The 13,630-nt window shown below is 46.8% G+C and overlaps 1 long non-coding RNA gene across 1 annotated transcript in view; it reads right to left on the bottom strand.

The window, feature by feature from the left end:
* Positions 1-6,961, bottom strand: part of LOC139585156 (uncharacterized) — a 34,447-nt gene extending 27,486 nt beyond the window's left edge. The window contains exon 1 of the long non-coding RNA XR_011676971.1: positions 6,473-6,961. This is a non-coding gene — a long non-coding RNA (uncharacterized lncRNA). The remainder of the gene's footprint in view (positions 1-6,472) is intronic.
* Between the last annotated feature and the right edge of the window lie 6,669 nt (positions 6,962-13,630).

The following is a 13,630-nucleotide window of genomic DNA, read 5'->3' as shown; positions in this document are numbered from 1 at the left end:
GTGCCCGGGCAGGGATGCCAACCTGTCACTCTGCCTCCTCCAGAAAATTCTCCTCCTGCTGATGCAACAAAGGGGAAGTGGGCTGGGGCCAGGAGAATTTTCCATTTGCAGCTCCCGGATTCCGGGTGTTTTATCCCAGGGAGCAGGGGAGTGACAGCTCCATGCAGGGCTGCATCAGCAAAGGCTGAAAACGCTGTTTTCTTTTTTTTGGTGAAACATCGTGGAATCAGCCCTCCCGCTCAGCTGAGTGGGAGAAAAACACTGCCAAGGTTTCAGGGACTGAAGGAAGATTTAGGATTTTCAATTCCTCCTAAGGAAGGAAATTTTGGAGGTGACGTTTTTTTTCTGTTCTCCATCCAACAGACAAAATACCTACAAAGGGCATAAATATTGGAATTTAAAAACAACAGTTTGCAAAATCCCTTAAAAACAATTCACCAGCAACAGGGAGGAGCACATGGGATCTGGGATTTCACACTCAGATCAGGGGTTTGGGATTTCACACCCAGTTTGGGGGTCTGGGAATTCACACCCAGATCTGGGGTTTGAGATTTCAAACTCAGTTTGGGGATCTGGGATTTCACACCCAGATCGGGGGTCTGGGATTTCACACTCAGATCAGGGATCTGGGATTTCACACCCAGATCGGGGGTCTGGGATTTCACACTCAGATCAGGGGTTTGGGATTCCACACTCAGTTTGGGGGTCTGGGATTTCACACCCCAGCTCGGGGATTTCTTTTGGAATCAGCACAGTTCCCACCCCCAATTCCTTTCAGGTTTCATGGGTGAACCCAAACAACTCCAACCCCACAAAAACCATTCCAGGGGCTAACAGTGAGCCTGGAAGGGGGGAAAGGACAGGTCACACCATCAGAAGTGGTGTTGTGGCAGAGTGCATCCTCAAAGGGGCAATTTTGCTGATGAAAAGTCAATTTTGGAGATGAAATCCGGGAAACAGAGCCCGGCTCTGTCATGGAATAATGGGATTGGGTGGGAAAGGACCTTAAAGATGATTTAATTCCACCCCTTGGACACCTGCCCCTATCCCAGGGTGTTCCAAGCCCTGCCCAGCCTGGCCTTGGGCACTCCAGGGATGGGGCAGCCGCAGTTTCAGCACACCCTGAGCTCCAAAACTGAGCAATTCTATTTTTCCTGATTGTCTCCCTCCTCCCTCCCTCCCTCCCTTCCTTACCCTCACCAGGGCTGGATCCACGATGCCCAGGCCAGGTTGTCCTCACTTAATCCAACCCCCATCCACCTTTCTGTTGGGTCCTTGGTTGTTTTCTGAGAGCTCCTGCCCCTGATTTCCAGCACATTCCCCCAAACCTTCCCCCCCTGATCCAATTAAATCTCCTCCACTGGGTTTTTTTTGTTTTGTTTTTTTTTTTTTTTTTTTTTTTTATGGCTCACAGCTCTCTGTTTTTGGAGATTTTCACAAACAATTTATTTTTCACAGCACCTCCAAGAGATAAAAGACAAAACATCCGGATGACGAAGAGCAAATGGAGGGAAGGAGACTTTTAATGGTCAGGGGAGACCACTAAGCTGAGGTGTTTCATTTCCAGTGTCCTGGAATGCAACGCAGGCAGTAACAAACACCCAAATCCAGGTTTTCCATCACTTCCCAGCACGGCTCTGATTGCCCAGCTCTTTTTGGGGCTGGAATATGCAAACCAAGAGTTTTTTTTTTTTTTTTTAATTTTTTTTTCCCTGCAGTGCTTGGGAGGCTTTGAATGGAACTGGATCTGCCAGGAGAGAAATCTCTGCAGCATCACTCATCCCCCCCCACCCCTTGCAGAGCATTTCCTTCCAGGCACAGCAACTCCCTCCAGCAATTTATTTCAGTCAGGACAGGCATTGCTGGGAGATGAAATTTATCCCCATAAAGAGATCCAAGACTGGTCCTCTGAGCAATTTAGCTCCTGTTTGGAGGCTCTAAATGGGACCTGGAGCACGTGCTGACAAGCCAGACAGTAATTCCAGACCTCGTGTGCTCTGTTGTGCTGTTTTCCATTCAGTGTGATCACATTTCCAGAAAAAAAAAAACCAAAAAAAAGAAAAGAAAAAAGAGAGGATTCTCTCCAACGGTTGCTAATTTTAGGGGGTATTTAAACAATCACCTGCAGAATCGTTTGCTCTCCCAGGGGGGTTAATTAGGGAAGACCCTGCAAAGGCAGGGACACGGATTCCACTGCAGCTGAAAGGAGGGAAAACACTAAAATTGATCAGCAGCGGGAACTTCCCCCCTGAAATCTGGAGAAAGGCAGCATCTAAAGCTCAGGGGCTTTAATTACCCCCGTAATTAGTAAATCTGGTTAAGGAAATAACGATCCCTGCTCTCAGGGTGGCTGGCCCAGAGCAATCCTTTGGATTTTTTGTCATTTTCAGTGGATTGTTGTGCTCGAGGCTGAAGATTTGAGGGGAGGACACTCAGGCTGCACCAGAGGGGTCATTGCCAGCGCCCTGTCACTGTCACCCAAGTGTCCCCAGGTTCCAGATCTCCCTGAGCAGGCTCAAGCCCCGGCACAGGGCAGGTGTAAGCTCAAAATGTTGGATATTTATGGAATCCTGGAGTGGTTTGGGTTGGAAGGAACTTAAATCCCATCCAATCCCAGCCTTGCCATGTGCAGGGACCCTTCCCACTGTCCCAGGGGGCTCCAGCCTGGCCTTGGGCACTGCCAGGGATCCACAGCTGCTCTGGGAATTCCATCCCAGCCCCTCCCCACCCCTCATTCCTTCCCAAAATCCCCTGGGATGGTCTCAGAGCTCTTTTCCCACCTGAATTATTCACGACTCGCAGCCATTTCCTTCGCTTGTTGATTTGTTTGGGACAAACCCAAACAAGCTCTGCTGTGATGGAGTGAAATAAAACCAGGCTCACTGCAGGCTGATTGAATGCACTGCTGAAATATTCCCTCCAATCTTCAGCCTCTTGGGCCCCTCCCAGCAGCAGCAGCAGCACCGCAGAGTTTTCCTCCCCAGGCTGTTCCCAGCCTCCTTCCTGACCCTCTTGTGCTGAAATTCAGCCAAGAAAGCAGCAAAGGTGGGACAGGAGGAAGGAGCAAAGCCACATTTCTGCCTGTAGTGTCACCTCTGGGGGTGTTGGCACTGCTCTGAGTTGGGATCAGGGCTAAACCCCAATCTCAGTCTCTCTAGGGAATAGAAAAAATAATAATAGAAAAAAAACCCCTGAGCCTCTCTAGGGAGGCTCAGGGGTTTTTTTTCTATTATTATTTTTTCTATTATTATTTTTTCTATTATTATTTTTTTATTATCACCCATCCCTGCAGAGCTGCTTAATCCTGGCCCTTCCTCCACACAAACCCTCACCTGGGCACAGGTGAGCTCCCAAACCCAGCAGCTCATGCAGCTCAGGAGAATTAAACCAATTTTTTTTTTTTTTTTTTTTTTAACACAAGAATCAGTCTGAGCCTTTCCTGGATGTTCTCCAGGTTCTCCAAAACTAACTTTGGGAGAAAAGGCTGAGTTTCAGACTCTTTTGCAATCCAACCCTTTCTTCCCCAGAACTTTCAACCTGAGTCAAACAAAAGCCTCTCATTGTGTTATGGTTACATCCTAGGCTAAAAGAGACCTTTTAACTGCACCTAAAATTTTGAAAATTTTGGAGGGTTTAGAGGGTTTTAGACTCTTTTGCAATCCAACCCTTTCTTCCCCAGAACTTTCAACCTGAGCCAAACAAAAGCCTCTCATTGTGTTATGGTTACATCCTAGGCTAAAAGAGACCTTTTAACTGCACCTAAAATTTTGAAAATTGTTTCCCTCTTCATCTCTGCAGTTCAGAAAATTGCTGGAAGTGACTCTTGCTGTCAGAGGAGAGCAGATGCTCCGAGGGCTTCACTGAGCCCCCTCTCCACCCACCAGGACCTGCCACCACATCCCAACCCTCTCCACTTCCTGCCATTCCTTTCATTCCTTTAGCCAAGCTGCTCTGGAGTGCGGGGGGAGCTCAGTTCTGGTGTTTTTTTACTTCTCCTCCCCGTGTCCTTCCAATTCTTCCCCTCTCTCTCCCCCGTCCCCGCCACCTCCACCTGCTCCCACCGCTTTCCTCTTTCGGCAGCTCGGCTGATAAACACAAATGTTTGTTCCAAGTTCACCAGCCAAAAGCTCTTAATCATTGATGGTGGGGGTGGCACGGAGGGAGGGGAACACTCTTGAGGAGTTTTGGGGCCAAATTTTTGCGTTTTCAGCTCTGGAGAGGCATCTCTGCCCCTTCTCCTCCACTGGCGTGAGGGGTGTTGTGTCCTCCCCTCTGAGGCGCTTTGAATTTCCCGGCCTCACTGCATCACTTTCCTTCAATTTAGAGAATTTTAAGGAAATTTCTGGGATTTAAGTTTTCTAAAGCCACCAAATTTTCTGCCAATGAACACAAATGTTTATTCCAAGTTCACTAGGAAAAGCTCTTAATCATTTATGGGGAAGGTGGGATGGAGGGAGGGGAAGACTGGGGGGACATCTGGGGGAAAATTGTGGAGTCTTGGGGGAAAATTGTGGAGTTTTGGGAGCAAATTGTGGAGGTTTGGGGGCAAATTGTGGAGTTTTGGGGGCAAATTGTTGAGTTTCCAGCTTGGGAGAGGCATCTCTGCCCCTTCTCCTCCTCCTCCTCAACACAAGGGGTGTTGTGTCCTCTCCTCCCAGCCCTTTGAACCTCCCGGCCTCACTGCATCACTTTCAGGGAATCCCTTGGGACTTCAAGGCTTTTAAAGCCACCAAATTTCCAATCCAGGCCCAGCATTGGCACGTGGTGCCTTTGATCCCCACGGATTGTGGAGAGTACTCGGGAGCAGACAACAACCCGCGTGTGCTTTTATTTTGAATTCATTAAAACCCAATTTCCAAACAAGCAGGGCCACGAGCAAATATCAAAGCCCACAGTGAAGACGCTCTCGAGGGAGGCAGCTCAGTCTGAAGTGTCCTTTAGGTAGAGCCTGATGGCTTTGATAGCTGCCCATATTTGATCAAATCAAGCTATTGATCCTTCCCACGAAGGCCCAGTCCAGGCTATCAGTGCTGCAAGAGCAGCACAATAAAACCCCTCTCCTTTTGATCTCTGCTCGAGCATTTCATCTTGACATTTGTTAAATGTATCAGCAGATTGCTTCCAATGAGAACAGGGCTTTAAAAGCTTACTGAGAAAGCAAAGCTCCCATAAAAAAAAAATTTCAACTTTTACATTTGTTAACTTTTCCATTTGCTGCTTTTCATTAAGTGCACGGCCCAGCCAGGTATTATTATTATTATTACCAATTCCATTTTAAGCAAGATGGGTGAGACTGAAATGGATTGCTAAATATAAATCCTTGGCTCCATTCTCACGGGTGGTTTTTGAGGAGGGTTTATCTGCTGCTGCACCTTTGCAGTCAATCACTCCTGGGGGCACCTCCCGACCCCAATCCAGCAGCAGCAGCAGCGGGGTGAGGGCAGAACATCCCCGAGCAGCACAGAAAGCACAGGGCAAGGCTGGAAAGCAAATAAAGAGAGGGAAAGGGGGAATGGAAGGAAGGTTTTCCATCATCTGATATTCTGTAATCAGCAGGACGGGTTGTTGTCACAGTGACGCCTCTGCAAAGGCAAAGAAAGGAGCAAAATATCCAATTTTATTGCTGTTATCAGGGGGTAATTGGGTTAAAGTGAGGAAATGTGTCCCAGGACAGGGCTTGGAGCAGCCTGGGACAGCGGGCCCTGCCCATGGGAGTGAGGACTGAAAAGAAGTGGAAATGGGATGTGTCACAGACATCTTCTATGGAAAATCCTTCCCTTCTGAGAAGCTGAGAGGCCTCAGGAACAGAATGTAACCAATGGTTATCTGCTGCTGTGGAATGCAACAGGTGGATCTGGGATTGGCCTCATGTGGTTGTTTCTAATTAATGGCCAATCACAGCCCAGCTGGCTCGGACAGAGAGCCCAAGCCACAAACCTTTGTTATCATTCTTTGATATTCTATTCTATTCTATTCTATTCTATTCTATTCTATTCTATTCTATTCTATTCTATTCCATTCCATTCTATTCTATTCTATCCTTAGCCAGCCTTCTGATGAAATCCTTTCTTCTATTTCTTTTAGTACAGTTTTAATGTAATATATATAATAAAATAATAAATCAGCCCTTCTGAAACATGGAGTCAGATCCTTGTCTCTTCCCTCACCCCGAGACCCCTGTGAACACGGTCACAGGGATGGGTAAACAAGACAACAGAAATGTTGATTTTCTGGAGAAACCAACAGCATGGACTCGATTTTTCCCTTCCACAATTCCAGATTCCAGCTGGTGAACTCACTCTGCCTGAGCTGCCCCACACATGAACCTGGTGTGGTGATAAACAGGCACATTTTCTTTTTTTTTTTTGTGGAAAACAACACCCCAGGTGACCTCTAAGGCTCCTTAAATTAAGAAAGAAGCACGCAGAGACCTGTTCCACTCACCCTGCACCCCTCCCCTGAGCAGACTCACCTTTGGAAGCAAATGGCTCAGAATTACTCCCAGGGCTGTGTGGATACATCTGTGGGATTTCAAATACCATTTCAAGGCCTCGGAGAAACAGTGGAAGCTGCAGGAAAGCACCCTTGAACTCCTGATGTTCCCACACCATTAGGAAATTTTCTGAGAAGATTGAGGGGGAAAAAAAAAAACCAACTTAGCGAGTAACTTCTGCTCAAAGGTTTCCTTTGCTGCCTTTGTGGTCAGCAAAGGAGCCCTGCTGAACAGAGATCAGGCTGAAGGACTCAAAACAGGAGCACTCAGGGGAGCAGAAAGAGAAAAAGGCAAAAAAAAAAAAATTTAAAAAAAGCTCTTTTCCCTTCCCTTGAAGCTAAGTTTGTAACGGTGTCGGAGAGAACAATCAAGAAATTCCTTTGGAGATGAGAGGGCAGGGGACTGGGGGAGAAAGAGGCCAGTGTGCTTCTTGAAGGGCTCCTTTCCTTTCCTTTTCCCTTCAGGAATATCAGAATCAAAGGAGCCATTGTTGGCTTGGCTTCAGTGCTGGGAACTGCACTGAAATTTTGCCACTGCCCAAAGTGGGGCTTGCAGAGAGTTTGGAGCTCCTGGAGCAGCAGTGGAAGAATTCCTCAGGTAATGAGGTTGGTTAGAGAGGAGACTCCTGTAAAACCTGGCATCAAATGGATGCTGAATATCCCCAAACCATTGCTGAGCATTCCCAAACCATTGATGAGCATTCCCAAACCATTGCTGAATATCCCCACATTCCCAAACCATTGCTGAGCATTCCCAAACCATTGCTGAACATTCCCACATTCCCAAACCATTGCTGAATATCCCCAAACCATTGCTGAACATTCCCAAACCATTGCTGAACATTCCCACATTCCCAAACCATTGATGAGCATTCCCAAACCATTGCTGAGCATTCCCACATTCCCAAACCATTGCTGAATATCCCCAAACCATTGCTGAACATTCCCACATTCCCAAACCATTGCTGAGCATTCCCAAACCATTGCTGAATATCCCCAAACCATTGCTGGACATTCCCACATTCCCAAACCATTGCTGAGCACCAGCCACAGCATCTTCATGGGTTCAAACTGCCAGAGATTTGGGATGTTGGGAAGAAATTCCTCCCTGTGAGGGTGGGCAGGGGCTGGGATGGAATTCCCAGATTTGCTGTGGCTGCCCCTGGATCCCTGGCAGTGCCCAAGGCCAGGCTGGAGCCACCTGGGACAGTGGGAGCTGTGGGACCCATGGTGGGGCTGGATGGGCTTTGGGGTCTCCTCCAACCCAAACCATTCCAGGATTCCATGGGCAGGTCTGGATGGGATTTTGGGAAGGAATATTGGGAGAGGGGCTTAATTTGGGTTAAGCACGAAGAATTCAGCAGTTCCATCTGGGCAGGGCTGTTATTTCAGATAACCTGGGGGAATTCAGCAGCTCCATCCACTGTAACCCCCAAAATCTGGCATGGGGAGGAACAAATTGAATTTACCCTAAAACCAATCTGAGGGGAAAATAAATCCCTGCCTAATGCAGAGGATTGTTATTAAATAGAGGAGGAAATGTGGTGCCTTGAAGCAGCTGAATGATTCCTCTTGGAGCTGAGGATCCGTCCTGAGAGCTGGGAGAATCAGACATTGTTAGCTCAGTTCTGACAGGAATTCCTTATGCATTGACAGAGTGATAAATTAATGATGGACAGGGTGATAAATTAATGATTGACACAGGGGGGGGAAAAAGAAGAAATCGCTAAATGGAACCATCATCAGGATTTTTAAAAGCAAAGCCAGGCTGGACTCTGAGGTGGCCCCACAGAATGGAAATCAGCCCGTGCTGACCTCCACAACGTCGGGATAATGCCAATTCCTGCTTCAAAATTCCACATTCCTGAATCCTTTGCTTTCGTGGGATGGTTTTGGGGGGGAAAAGCCTCCCTGGAGGCAGAGCAGCAGCCAAGGGAAGCGGGGCGGACGAGAGATGTTCCGTGCCTGGGAAAGCCTCTGGACAGCCCAGCGCTCCCTCCACGTTCCCAACTGGAAAAATAGGATCAAAATGCAAAAATCTGCTGGGAAAACAACCACAAACAGTGCCAGGGGCAGGGAGAAGGCAGAAGAGGACGATTATTATGGGACACCCAATTTCCAGCTTCAGAGGAGTCGGGGATCCTCAGTTGTGCCTCCAACCCCAACTCTGCTGCTTGAAGGTTTCGTGTCTTGTCTTCATCTCCTAAATCAAGTGGAAAAATACTCAAATGAATCCTTGCTACCCCCCCCAAAAAAAATTAAAATGTCAAAAAAAACCCACCCAAAGAAACCTTCAAAACTCGAGAATTAGACAGGAGGGGAGAAAAAGTCTGAGATTATTTAGGGGAGAACAGAGAGAATCCTATAAATACCTCGGAGAAAAATTTCCAAACTCTGTTTCTGTAGCAGCACAGCCCAAAAAAGAACAATGTCTTACACTTTAAATTCTTCATGACTTAAGTGACTGCATTCCCAAACTTTTCTCTTGCTTTTCAGCACAGCAGCAAAAGGAAAAAAAAAAGTTTAAAAAAGGATTCCTTGGTTACTGGGAGAAGCTCTGAAAATATTTGGGGTTTTTTTTTGGTTCAGCTGCTGCCTGGCATGTCTGTGTTCCTGCTTCAGAACAGATGCAATACTGGGGAGAAATTCCTCCCTCTGAGGGCCATGGGATGGAATTCATGGGGTGGAATTGTCCAAAGACAGGATGGAGCCATCAGGGACAGAGGAAAGCGTCCCTGCCCATGGCCAGGGTGGCACTGGATGGCATTTAAGGCTCTTTCCAACCCAAACCACTCCATGATTCCATGATTCCAGGAATTTTCAGGCATGTGAAGATGGTCCCGGTAAGGTCCCGAGTCCTCCTGCGCATCAAGAATCCCAAAAAGCTCCAGTGCTCAAAGCATCTTGAGGTCTGACAGTGATAAAATGTGGTAAAAGCTCATTTAAGCCTTGACCCATCAGGTTTGGAACAGAAGCCTTGAAAATTCCATCTGTGGATGTCAGACCAATAATAACTGAAAATTTGGGCTGGATTTCGATGATATTTGTCTCGTGATAATTCCTCCCCCTTCCCAGTCCAGTCCAGCAAAGCTCCCAAAAGCATTTTCGGCTTTGAATTCCCCAGAATTCTCCGGAATTAAATTCCCCAGCCAGAATTCCTGGAGGAAAGGGAAGACTTGGATGGTTTGGGGGCTCGAAAACACAACTTGAAGCATTCAGCTGATTTGTAAATGAAACAACTCTCGAGGAACACCCCTTGGGCAAGAAGGAACTCCTGGAGTTGAAGTATTCCCAATATTCCCAATATTCCCAATATTCCCGACTTCAAGGCCTTTCCTTTTTCCACACGAGTCCAATCTCACAGCAATGAATTTTTGAAACCCTCAAACCTCTCTTGCAGCGATATCTGGAGTCGTGAAATATGGAGAAAATTAACACAAAGTTACAAGGCAAAAAAAAAGAAAAAAAAAAAAAAAAGCAAAGTTCCAATAAATGCTGAGTAACTTTTAATATTTGCAGTAATAAGGATTTGGTGCAGTAATTTATAATTTTTGTACAAGGAACAGCTAAGATTAATGTTGGGAGTTATTATATGCAATAATTAGAGGCTTTTTTAGGAGCTGCCTGGCTGGAGGGCCACTGCCTGTTTGTACAAAAGATAATTATGGGACAAATTGAATTTTCCCCGTTCCCCCAGTTTGGCAGCTGCTGCTGATAAACACATCCCTCATTTCCAAGTGCTTGGTCCTTATCCCTGTCTTTGAAGTGTCATTCGAAGTGTCACCACCCTCATCAAAACCCGAATTTTCTTTCAGTGCTGGAGCAGAGCTGAATTTATCAAGGTACTTGCACAGCTCGTTAGTGTTACTTCACTCAGTTAATTAATTTATTCCGGGTGTTTTAGCCCAAAAATCCCCTCTGCTCCCTCTCTGACATCAGGCAGGAGACTCCAGCTTTGATGTCCAAGAATTCCTTGAGCTTCTGGATGTGGCTGCCCAGCTCCCAGGTGGAGGGAGGGGAAATGGAACCACCCCAACACCTCCCAGCCTGGGTGTCCTGGACGTGACACAGCTTTGTCCCCATCCAATCCCAGCTTTGTCCCCACCCAATCCCAGCTTTGTCCCCACCCAATCCCAGCTTTGTCCCCATCCAATCCCAGCTTTGTCCCCATCCAGTCCCAGCTTTGTCCCCACCCAATCCCAGCTTTGTCCCCACCCAATCCCAGCTTTGTCCCCATCCAGTCCCAGCTTTGTCCCCACCCAATCCCAGCTTTGTCCCCACCCAATCCCAGCTTTGTCCCCACCCAATCCAAGCCTGGCTGTCCTGAAGCTGTAGAACACCTTTGATCCCATTGATTTTGTCTGTTTTGGGTAGATTTCGAAGCAATCATGATTTTTTTTTTTCATTTACACCATTTTGGTTCAGTTCCCAGAGCAGTTTTGGCACGAGCCAAAGAGATTTTTTCCCCCAGTTTAGCCCAGTTCCAGGGGCTTAAAATGGGGTGTGAAATCAGGAGTTACTGGTGGATCATGGCTCTAAACCCACAGGGCTGGAGAAGAGTGGAGCCCAAAGAGGTGAAATTCCCTCCAAGGGCAGGGATCATGCCTGGGGATGTGGGGCTGGGGTCTGTCCCCATTTTTTGGCTGCTTCCAAAAAAACGTGGGAGGGCAAAGCTGAACCAGCCTCCCCCCTCTGCAGGCTGGACATTTCTCCTGGAACTAATTTTAAACAAGAGACATTCAAAACCGCTCTAAATTCATCCTTCAGGTTAAGAAATCTGTAATTTGCTGCTCGTTCCCAGAAAGATAAAGAGCATTAAAGCAGCTGCAGAGTAGAAAAAACTCAAGAACAAAACCGGTCTCGATATCAAACCCCTCATTTCGGTATAATGGACCATATAATTAATCCATGAAGGGGATGACAAAGTCTCTCAATCCCAGGGAGAGGCGGCCGTGCCTTTGTCGGTTTGGGAACCAACTCAGCTGTTTCATTTAATGCCCACAGTTAATGAGGGGTCTCCGCTCCTAACGAGCCGAACGCTGGCGATTCCCGCACGGAGTGGAAGCACCTCAGGAGGGCTGGTGGCAAACAGAGGCAGCAGCAATTACTGAGGTGGAGAGGTGGCTGAGATGCTGGGAGTTGGTGCCAGTTCAAACCAGGGATCGTTATCTGGAAGTGAGTTTTGCTTGGAGATTTATTTACTGAGGAGATAAAATGAATCAGGAATTCACTGTGGGGAAAATCCCCTTCCTGGGAAATGCTCGATGGGAAACAAGGATCCCATCCCTGGAAGTGCCCAAGGCCAGCTTGGACAGGGCTTGGAGCACCCTGGGACAGGGGGAGGTGTCCCTGCCATGGCAGAAGTGGCACTGGGTGGGCTTTGAGGTCCTTCCAACCAAAACTGTTCCGTGATTCTACGATTCCATGATTCCATGCTTCCACAATTTTATTTCCATGGTTCTATGATTCCATGGTTCTATGATTCCATGATTCCATGATTCCACGATTCCACAATTCCATGATTCCATGATTCTATGATTCCATGATTCTATGGTTCCATGATTCCACGATTCCACGATTCCATGATTACACGATTCTATGATTGCACTATTCCATGATTCCATAAGTCCATGATTCAGTGATTCCACAAATCCATAATTCCACGATTACATGATTCTATGCTTCCATGATCACATGCCTCCATGATTGCACAATTCCATGATTCCGTGCTTCCGTGCTTCCATGATTCCACGATTCCACAATTCCATGATTCCACAATTCCACAATTCCATGATTCCATGATTCTCTGATGCCATGCTTCCATGATTTCATGCTTCCATGCTTCCATGACTCCATGATTTCATTCTTCCACCATTCCATGATTCCATTCTTCCACGATCCCACAATTCCATGATTCCATTCTTCCACGTTTCCATGCTTCCACGATTTCCCAATTCCACGATTTCACAATTCCACAATTCCACGATTCCACGAAGGCGAGCATCAGGAAACTCCTCCCCGAAGGTCCTGGCGAGTTTCTTCTCCTGAGCTCCTTTGGCAGAACCGGCCCACCCCGACCCACGACCTGGCATTGTTCAAATCTCGTCGAGCACCCCCAATTAAAAGCCCTTTCCGTCACACCAATTTGCATAATTACACTGCACATTCCGGGGCCTAATTCTCCTTTCCCCTGGAGTGTCTCTACACCATCTGAAAGCTTCAAGATTCCCCCCCAGTTTTACACCTGAACAGCTTTTTAGTCTCTTTTATTGCCACCTCCTCTCATGGCCAGTTCTGAGCTGGGGGCAGCTGCTGCTCTCAGAGACGCAGCAAAAAGGATCATTTTGACCAATATTTGTAAAAAATTAAACCAGCAAACTGTGCAGCAGAATTGTAAACCTAAACAGAGGCTGTGGACAGCTGTCCCTGTGCTGTGTTGTTATTTAGGAGGCTCTAAAACATCATTAGTTTAATTGCATATATATTTAAACGGAGCGTTCCAATGGTTGTTCTGAATGTGCAGCTTGTTGGAGAAAATGAACACAATCTATTTCCTTCAAAAGCCTTTGGAATGAGTAAATCAACATCATTTACAAATTATATTACAGCACTCCTAAAAATTTCTGTCATTGAATCCACAAGTGCTGCAGGGAGCAGTTTGGTTGCAAATGTTTTGGGGAAAGAGCTGGTTTAGGACTTTGGGAGTTGAGTAAATGCTGGAATTCTCATGCCAGCCAGAGCCCGTGGCCTTCCCTGCTTCCCAGCTCATTATTTATGGGAGTTTTGTGGGCTGACACTTTAAATAATGCTCTGCTTTTAGAAGGGAGGAATAATACAGCAAAAAAAAAATATCTGTTAAGCACAGGCCTCCCATAAAAGTGGATTTGTGAGTTGCCATTTTTAAAGTATATTGGGAATAACCTGGAATGAAAGAACTCCTGGTGTTCTTTCATTCATCCAGTCAAAAAAGGGCTTTTTTTTAGGGCAATTCCATCCATCAAAAAGGGATTTTTTAGGGCCACTCCGTCCTGTCACTGCCATCAGGCCATGGTGACATCTCCAGCAAATGGCTCGGAAGATTTGGGCTGAGGGATCCCTGGATTTACATCCCTGATGCTTTGGGAACCAGGAATAAACA

Source organism: Agelaius tricolor, unplaced genomic scaffold, assembly GCF_023055355.1.
Source record: "Agelaius tricolor isolate 1412-34295 unplaced genomic scaffold, bAgeTri1.0.p SCAF_70, whole genome shotgun sequence".
Lineage (NCBI taxonomy): Eukaryota > Metazoa > Chordata > Aves > Passeriformes > Icteridae > Agelaius > Agelaius tricolor.
This window is presented reverse-complemented; position numbering and strand designations above follow the sequence as displayed.